We start from the raw sequence: 10,624 nt of genomic DNA, 5'->3' as shown, positions 1-10,624 counted from the left end.
AACTAGATGTAAGAAATAGGATGTTTATTTCCGAGTCGTTTACAGAGATGACCTTAACAATGAAAAAAATCAAATAAACTCGTATTTAAATTTTGGGCCAGCCCATGCTTTAGTAATGGGCCTTTAGCCACCATGTTAAAAGTTAGAAAATACGCATTTTCCATAGGGATCTCTTTTCAATACTTGTAATTGAAAAATAACCACAATTTCAAAAGTACTTGAAAAATAGAAAAAGGCTCATAATACTCTCCTTCCACTTTTGGATCTAAAAATATCGTTAAGGTTTGTTTTTGGGTTCAAACTTACCCCTCAAACTAAAAGATCAAGTTTGACTCTGTTAAAAAGCCACGTGACATTTTCTAATTGGCCCTTCTTTTTTTTTTAATTTCCGAATAATTAAAATCCACCCGTTTTTTAAAACTCAAACCTACCCACCCGTTTTCACTCTAAATCAAACGATGGTACAATCTTTTCGGATATTTTAACACAAAACAAAAATCTTTGTGATAAAATGGAGGAGTTTGAAGAGTTATCAAATAAATGACTTTGAATATCGTTATTGACCTTTGAAATGGATAGTTAGTGGGAGAGTGACAGTAATACATATGGTGTTGATGATATATGAAGAAGAAAAAGAAGCAACAGTGACCAAATGTGTACTGCAACTGATGGACAAATATCAAATCTTTATGCAAACTTGAATGGAGGATTTTGAAAACATAAAAGTAGTATAAAGAAGAGGAAGAAGGAAATTAACTTGAATGGAGAAGAAGAGACTCAAAGTAGCTGCAGAACCCTTCTAATTAGGGAGAAAAGATTGCATGTTTAATTTAGAGTGAAAACGGGTCAGGGTGGGTTTGGGTTTTAAAAAGCGGGTGGGTTTTAATTATTCTGAAATTAAAAAAAAGGGGCCAACTAGAAAATGCCATGTGGCTTTTTACTAGAGACAAACTTGATGTGTTAGTTTGAGGGGTGAGTTTGAACCCAAAAACAAACCTTAAGGGTATTTTTAGACTCAAAGGTGGAAGGATGGTATTTATGGGCCTTTTCCCATACGTTAGGGGTATTTATGAGCCTTTTCCCTTGAAAAATAACCGCTCTTTTGAATCCATGACACTACCATGGTTTTCAAAAATTATGATAATATCCTGAAATTTTCACTTTTTTAGTTAGAAATCCATGATATATCCAAATTACTGTCTTGTCCTTTTCCCAATACTAATACTCCCTCTGTTTTGTTTGAACCTATTTCCTTTTTAGTCGGTGCCAAAATGAATGACCTCTTTCCTAATTTGGAAACAAATTCACTTTATGAATGATTTACAGCCACACAAATTTTCAAGGCTTATTTTGAACCACAAGTTTCAAAAGTTTTCCCCATTTCTTAAATGTCGTGCCCAGTCAAATGGGTTCATATAAATTGAAACGGAGGGAGTATAAGATTTGGATTTCAAATCTTTGAAGTTTCAGGATCTTTCGTAAGCAATGTCAACATTTGAAGAAGTGAACAAATGAATAAATTAATATAGTGACAATTAGTGGCGTTATGTGTTATATGACAAGTCCCCTCACACCACTTGGGCAAGGTATATCCGCCAATGTCTCAACACGTTTCCTCGCATGTAAGTTTGATTAATTTTCATAGACAGAGCACATAAAAACAATTTTGATAATGAGCGATGATGAAACGACGATAATCTAAGACATTTATCTGTTTTGTTATCATATTAAAGTATATAAACCATCATCTGACATTTTCAGTCTCAAATGCATGATGATGAATAATCTAACCAGCAACTATTCTACAACAACAATAACATATTCATTGTAATTTCATAAGTGGGTTTGGGAAGGTTAGAGTTTATGCAGACCTTACCCCTACCTCGTGAGGTAGAGAGGCTATATCTGGAAGACTCTCGACTCAAGTGCAGCAAATCAAAACAGTTATGAAAAAGAAAATATGGCAGTGAAGAAAACATGACAACTAATATGGAAAGCATTACAGAGCATACAGAAAAAGAACAACACTAAGGAATAATGCAATAGCAGAAATAAAATAAACAACAGATAGTAACATATATCAAATAGCAACAAACTACATGAATAGGGCTAATACTACAACTAGACACGTTGCGGTAGCTAGCAAAACTAATCAATATGCTAAAAATGCAAAGGTCTAGAAAATGATCGTAAGAGATGTTGAAGTATGAACACGGCTATAACTTTCAACCAGACAATACGGAATAGTTCCGACTAATAATGTATTTTGGAGTATGTTCTTATGTGTCTTACCATTTTAATTCTTAAGAGATGTTGAAGTATGAACACGGCTATAACTTTCAACCAGACAATACGGAATAGTTCCGACTAATAATGTATTTTGGAGTATGTTCTTATGTGTCTTACCATTTTAATTTGTCATGTCCTTTTCTTTGAAATTTGCGGTACTGAATATAGTATGACATATTTCTACTAAGAAACTAGACATATATAACGCACTTGTTACATCCAACTTATGTTCCACTTCTATTAGCTAATAATCAGGAGTACATTCTTTGTTTGTGTGTCCCCTACCATTCTCACTTAGTATTTCAACAACTAGGAAGGCAGTTGCAGTAATGAAACCTGTTGCCACGCCGACCATCAGATACGAGATTGGCCCCTTCTCAAAGATTAGAAGAAGGAAGAAAAAGAAGAAGACGAAAACAACAATTAAACAACCTGAGTAGATTTGAGTCTCTTTAACTAGATAATGTGTGGTGAGTTTGAAGTAAAAATAGAAGAGTGATAAGAAATTATATACTTAGACTTTGTTCCTTGGTGCTGGTACAGCATTTCCTTTAATGTATATAACAGACAACTGTGATCAGCTATGGAGATGCTGCACAGTTGGTCGTTGCTGCTTTAGCTTCAGAAGGAATTTAATATTGTTGTTAAAGTTCATGTAAACAATTTGGTTGTGTATCAGAAAATGTTTATAACATGGGTGCATAAATCTACCGAATGTTAGTATACACTTGCAGCAAGTTATTAGATATTGATTACTATAAGAGATTTTTCACGCTATCAAATCACTTAAAAAGTACGTTTATTTAACCGTAAAAAAATAAAAGAGATTAACAACCTGAACAATAAGCACGTTATCAGCTACAGGAGGTTAAGATAAACTGACAATAAAAACAACATACCCAGTGTAATCCCACAAAATGGGATCTGAGGAGGATAGAGTGTATGCAGATCTTACCCTTACCATGTGAGAGGTGAGAGGATGTTTCCGGTAATCACATACTCAGTTTTATGTGTGTAAGCGTAAATTGTGATTTCCAAAAGAACTTTAGTCGGAAATATTTCATCTGGGCCAATTCAATAACGTTACATTAGAAGTGTTGCAAAAGAGAGATATTCACGATACTTACAGAAAAAACCTTGCCATATCACAAATGCCAACAATCGTCATTACATCAAAAAATGCAACATCGTACACTAGTAACAATGTCTACTACTGCTTAAAAGCACTTACTTTTTCTCTAAAAGCTTGAGCGAACACTTCAACTTTCTAAAATAAATACTTTTGACTTTCCAAAAGCTTAGCCAAACAGGCTATTAATTATAATAATTCACCTAAGTTATTTGAATTATTTACGGGGATGGTCCCACAATTGTAATTTGTGAAAAAATCATTTCAGAATAAAAGATGGTCAGGTTAATGATTTTCCATCATATAACCAATCAGCGTAAGACTAGTTTGAAGATCTTCCGCTGGGGAGAAAGTGGCACGCCCCTCCCACTAGAATCCTAATAAATGATTGACTGGCTTTACGATGCAACAAATTAAATATGAAGAGAAAAAAAAAACAAAAGAAGAGTTCCACATTTCCTTACTTGTATATTCAAAAGCTTAAGGATGCAAACATAGAGTATACATAACTTGCTTTTTCTTTTCTTTTCGTGAGTTAATTAGCCAAAGTTGCAGTCTTTTTTTACCAATTATTACCCAAAATGTAACATAATCTCAATGCAAATTTTACAATTAGAAAAAATATAGAGATTTCAATCACACTATTAAAAACAAATATGAGTACTTACAAATGAATCAAATGCTGCATTTCCATAGCCACCGTGTGTTTTGTTGCTAGCCATGGTATTCAAGCTAACCTGTGTAATTCAATTAATTCTACGAGTACCTATTACCTTCCACCATTCAACTAATTCTACGAGTACCTGTTACTTTCCATCAACACATGTACTATCCACTATCCTTATCACCTAGACATAAACTTTATAGTTAAATTTATTCAAACGAAGCCAACAATTAGAAACAATTGTTCATGCTTTCAAAGTCAATAACATACCCAATGTAATCTACAAGTGAGGTATGGGGAAAGTAGAATGTACGCAAGTTTTAGCCTTGTGCATGTAGAGAGGACACATTTAAAGTCAATAACTAAAATTTTCATTAATCTAATGGACACATTTAAAGTCCATAACTAAATTTTTCATTAATTAATCTGATTCATATTTCGTGGATAACCAAGAAAATTTATAAATTTTCATTAATCTAATGGACACATTTAAAGTCCATAACTAAATTTTTCATTAATTAATCTGATTCATATTTCGCTGGATAACCAAGAAAATTTATAAAGACGTGCTCATATCAACCAAGAAATATACCACAGAAAGTACTTTCATTCAGACGATGCCATCAAAAAAAATAAAGAACGAAAACAATTGTTTGAACACAAGAAACAAAACCAGTGCCATCAAGGCATACACAAAGTCTTAAGTCTTAAGACTTGTTAAACGAAGAGATCCAAGCAAACGCAACAGATGCATGGAATTAACTTCTCAGTAGAGTTGGCTCTCATCCTACATTAATTGCCACTGCATCTCTGGAAAAAAAAATACACAAAAATGTGAAAAAAGACAGAAAAATGGCAGAGAGAATAGAAAATGAAATTACACTTACTTGCACATAATTTTGGGGGAGATCAGAATAATTGGAGCGAAGTTGGTAAGAATTATGACCGACAACATGATTGACTAGACAGTTATAGAATATCTTGACGACAATCTACGGTTGAAAAAATAAACTTGTTCACATTATATTTAATTTAGTTCATGAACTAATAGATTAATGTATTAGGAGATACATGAATTGGTGGAATTAAATTCTAGATTAATAATACAATAATATTACAATTACAATTGAAAGAATAAAATAAAAATATCTTGGTTAAGGACATATTCGAATTTAAGGAGATTCAATTTGGTTTTCCATATACTGTTCATATTATTTTTCGACTTGTCCCCTCAGATACGACGTTTTCTCACGTCGTATAACTCAACAAACTCGGACAAGATGTTGAGTCCAAAGCTTCAGGAATTAGAACACCTTCCTTCAACTAATAAACTCTCTTTATTTTCCTTACTTTTCAAGAACTCTCAAAGTATATATTTTTCTCTACACTCTACAAGTTAAATGGATAACTAATGTGAAAAAAATCATCCTTGAATTGAATGGAGAGAGAGTGGAATAATGGTGTATTAAAATGATGAGAATGTGGAGTAGTAAATAAGATAATGGAGAGAAGAGTTGGTAAGAAGTAATGGCCATATTCACCAAGACAACGTTGGGATAGAATAAAAGGACACCACCATCTACGCCTATTAAGGTCACTTTGGCAACAAAGCGTAAAAATCAATCTGTTGATGCATTATTTAATATTCACATTATATTTAATTTAGGCCTTAAAAAAGCACTTTATGACACATTCATTTTTAATATAAAAATGTCCAAAAGAACCAGATTAGTCTAGTGAGTTCTTATTCATGTACTTGGAGGATGTAAGTGTGAAATTATTAATAGTGATATGTATGCATGTAATGCTAGGCTAGATACATGGATGAATTCACCTATAAATAGTCATGTAATCTAACCATTTGGATCAAGTCAAGTTGAATAGAAAATCATCTTCCCTCCATTTCTCTTCTAGTGAGTTTTGAGTTATAGTTTTGTTGTCTTGCTCTCCCAAATTTCCAACATTGTTTGCCAAAAAGTGTTATATCGGCATTCATGACCAGTTGATCCTCAAGTAATAAAAGCTTATCATTCTGAGGGGTTAATTGTCCATATTATATTCCCTCTCAACGAGGAATTTCTGTTGTTCGACTATCAAGAATAGTTCCTCACTTGCTTTAATAGTCGTCCAAATGAGAACTAAAGTCATACAACCTAGTAAGTCGTTAAACCTTTTTCCAGCTCTTACAAGAGCCTCGGGGGTCGAAACTAGAAGCTTTTCATCTTGAACATCCATGGCAGAAGGGATGAAGGTGCCTAGGGAAGGTTTTGAAATTGAGTTTTGTGGCTAACAGAAGCGTGAAGTCTAACAAGTAACAAGCATCCAAACAAGGTGTAAGAATATGAAAAAACTGACCATATTATTATCGGTTTTACAAGAGAAAATACAGCGTCGGAGATAAGAAAAGGTGGTGGACTGAGCAAGTGATATTCTGTAGAAATTTGGCCCAATATTTTGGGCTTTAATCATGAGCTCAAATTGGGATTATGCTTGAAGAATTGCAGGGTTTGGCCTTCCAATGCGATTATATATTTCGTTAGGAATTCGGCCCAAATATTTCGAAAATTAGGGTCTGTTTGGCAATGAAAATTGTGAGTATTTGAAAAAGATTGTTTTTTTTTCAATTTGAAAATTGGAATTGTTTTTGAATTTTATGAGTGATTTGAGGTGGAAACCAGAATTTTATGAAATTTTACGGCCAAACATGATTACCAGAATTCAACTCCGAAAAAAGTAAATGATATTCATCGCCAAAGTATAACATCTCGTACCTTTAAACTAAGCTATGTTCATGATTCAGGGACTTAGAAACCAAGACGGAAGTGTTGGGATTAGAATTTTCGCATCAGAACGGTAAAAGGACGTGTTACGTCAATTGTACGAGCCGTACTTCACGGGGAAAAATCAGAAGTCACTGGAATGTGACATTCCAGGTACGGCCAACATGTACGGCCATACTTCTAGCCGTACTTTGTGACCATACATTTTATACGGACTGTAGTTTAAAGTATGGGCCATGCTTTTCAAGTCGTATCCCACAAATGAAAATCGTAAGTTTTACGGAAGTTGACATTGAGGTACGGTCACCAAGTACGGGCCGTACGTTATTGTACGGGCTGTGCATGGCGCCCATACATTTTCCCGACTCAGCTATAGTATAAATACGGGAGTTCAGTTATTTTTCTTATTTTTCATATTCTGAAGCCCTAGAATGAAGTGTTTCTCCTCCCATCACTCTTATACGCTAAGGTAAGTCTATTCCAAGCCTTTTAAGTGAATTCTAACCTATATCCATGATTTCTAAATAAGAATTCATTATTCCTAACCTAGGGTTTTCAAGAAAACCCATCACAAGGATTCAAGACTAAGGCTTTTGGACTTCTTCTCAAAGTTCAGACTTTTATACAAGTTTTGGTTACAGGAATGTAGGGTTTCTATCACGTGTGGGAATATCATTATTCTTCCGCACGCCATGTTCTTTCATGATTATACAAAAGTTCACCAAAATTAGGGTTCTATACATGTTCATAATAACCCTAAGTATGTGTACCATGATATACCATGTTTGTATTAGTAGTTCGTTATTGTGTTCTTAACATTCCCTTTTGGTTATTGAGAATCTGTTTGTAATCCATGGAAGCCCATACGTTGCATTCCATGGGTTCTTAAATGCAAAGTTATTAACTATTATGATCAATCCCATGAAAATATATATATATATATATATATATATATATATATATATATATATATATATATATATATATTGCCTCTGCCATTTTCTCTAATGCAAAAATAAAAAAAAAATTGTCTTGTTCTTCTTTGGGATTCGAACTCGCGTGGAGCAAGAGTTTGCACACAACTGCTATCCTTCGTTTCTATGTCAAAGTTGTTCATTACTAGTATATATCCACAAAATTCTATATTTAACATAGGCATCCGATAATTTTTTCTGATGAAGGGTGTTCATATGACCACCCTTGAATAGGTGTGGCTCCGCCCATGGAAACCGCAGTTGGGTGGACGAACACTGCAATTACTTATTGTACCAAAAGCAAAGTGAACAAGACTTCCGAGAGTTGGACCCATCTCTTTACGGATAACACGTGTATTGGTCTGCTTCACATCTTCATCTGCTTTAGTGCTTATTTTTATTAGAGTACACCAACGAGAGTAGAATATTCAAAGGGACCAATTTACAATATGGAGAAGTTCTGTACATGTCATGAATTTTTTTTTAAATCAATTTTCTTATATTTTTTATATTTTATTATATATTATAGTAGTTGGTTTGCCACCTATTCTCTGTACACGTGTATTCCACTTTTACGTTATGATATTTCTTTACTTCTACACTTCATTTTATTACTCTATTATAGAAAGCACATGAAATTGTACTCTAAGCAGGGACTAACATGTGTACATTTCAGAAGTTTAACATTAATTTTACCTCTTGTGTGTTTACTTTTTAGGTTCCCATGTGTCCGCAGTGTCTCAATTGTCCTTTCATTTCCTTCATTTGGCATATACTCCCTCTGTCTCAATTTAAGTGTCTAAATTTGACTAGACACAGAGTATAAAAAATAAAGATAGACTTTTGAATTTTGTGGTTCTAAATTAAAAATGTGTATAATATAAAAAATAAAAATAAAAATCTTTGAATCTTGTGATTATAAACTTGACATGTAGGATATTTAAATTGTCAACTTACTAAATATAAAAAGAGGCGGGAATAACCAAAATAAGACAAATTTTAATAATAAATTCAGAAATTAAGGGGAAAAATAAGAGGAAAAGAAATAAAATATGGAGACTCACTAAGGAGAATCGCGGTATCCTTTGCAAAACATACAAACCATAAAGACTAACTAAAGTGAGTAACCAAATTAATCACAAAATATGAAGACTCGCTAAGGAGAATCGCGGTATCTTTTGCAAAATATACAAACCACAAAGACTAACTAAAGTGAGTAACCAAATTAATCATGTTGGGCCCCATGCATCGCACGGGCAAATAAACATACACTTTTGAATCTTGTGGTTCTAAATCAAAAATGTGTATAATATAATAAACTTGACATGTAAGATATTTGAATTGTCAACTTACTAAATATAAATAGAGACAGACATAACCAAAATAAGATAAATTTTAACAACAATTGAGAAATTAAGGAGGAAAATAAGAGGAAAAGAAACAAAATATAGAGATTCACTAAGGAGAAACCATAAAGACTAACTAAAGTGAGTAACTAAATTAATCATGTTGGGCCCCGTGCATCGCACGGGCATATATATATATATATATATATATATATATATATATATATATATATATATATATATATATCCATTTTCATGTTAAACTATACTTATACACCATATTACAAGTCATGTTTATGTGGTTAATGGGCTTCTAAGCCAACTATATCTATGTTCATGTTTTGGGAGTTGCACAGATTACCCAGAAGGTTTAAACCTGAAACTACGTATGCCAGCATAGGATAAGGACCGCTCCGCCAGGTTAGGACGATTCCTTCATGTTTCCCATTGCGGGATATTGGATCCATTCATGTCATGTTCATGTCTCGTACCCTGGCAAGGTATAAGATAGCTTAGCTGATCGGGCAGAGATCAGACGCCACGTGTTTATGTGGTGGTTACATGTCGGTTATACTAATGCACTCCCACAGATATCTTTACAGACTTAAAATATTTTATTCATGTTATACATATTCATGTCAGATGATATTCATGTTCATGTTCAACTTACAGATATAGTTTCAATTTTAGTTTTACTATTTCATGTGCCATGTTTATTTCGTTCAGTTGCTTTACATACCAGCACAATTCAAGTGTACTGACGTCCCCTTTTATTGTCTGGGGCCTGCATTTCACGATGCAGATTTACAGGATGACGAATCAGTTCATTAGGACTTTGCTCGTATCAGCTTTTGGTGAGCCCCATTATATTCGGGGTGTTATCTTTATTTTACTTTCATGTCATGTTAGCAGTTAAGGTATGCCAGGGGCCTTGTCCCGATAAACAGTTTAGCAGTTCAGACTCATGTCCAGAGGTTTCATAGACTGGTCTAACATGTCATGTCAGATCTTCAGAGTCGTATAGCCAACATTGGCTCAGTACTTGATATATTTTCAAGTTATTTCCGCATCATGTTGAAACAGTATTTTTATTAGTATTATGATGACTCATGTTATTCAGACTATCTATGTTTTAAAGTGTATTCCGCATCAGTTCATGCCCATGTTGATTCAGCAAGCTATGTGGTTCGCTCGGTCACATGCAGCAAGGCACCAAGTGTCGTGTTACGCCCAGGCCATGGTTCAGAGCCTGACACAAACGCTCACCAAGTGTTTGGTTATAAAATTTTCAAATTCAACTTGGAGTTGAATTTCAAATTTGGAAAATTGCTCCAAACTTGTTTTCCAACTCTATCTTCGACTCCAAGTTGGAAAAATACTCCAAACATGAGAAAAGTGTTCTCTCCTTCGCAAAAAGTCCAAATAGAAGTACACAACTCTAG

This window comes from Lycium ferocissimum, chromosome 5 (genome assembly GCF_029784015.1).
Source record: "Lycium ferocissimum isolate CSIRO_LF1 chromosome 5, AGI_CSIRO_Lferr_CH_V1, whole genome shotgun sequence".
Classification (NCBI taxonomy): domain Eukaryota; kingdom Viridiplantae; phylum Streptophyta; class Magnoliopsida; order Solanales; family Solanaceae; genus Lycium; species Lycium ferocissimum.
The sequence above is the reverse complement of the archived record's forward strand: the minus strand, read 5'-3'. Positions refer to the sequence as shown.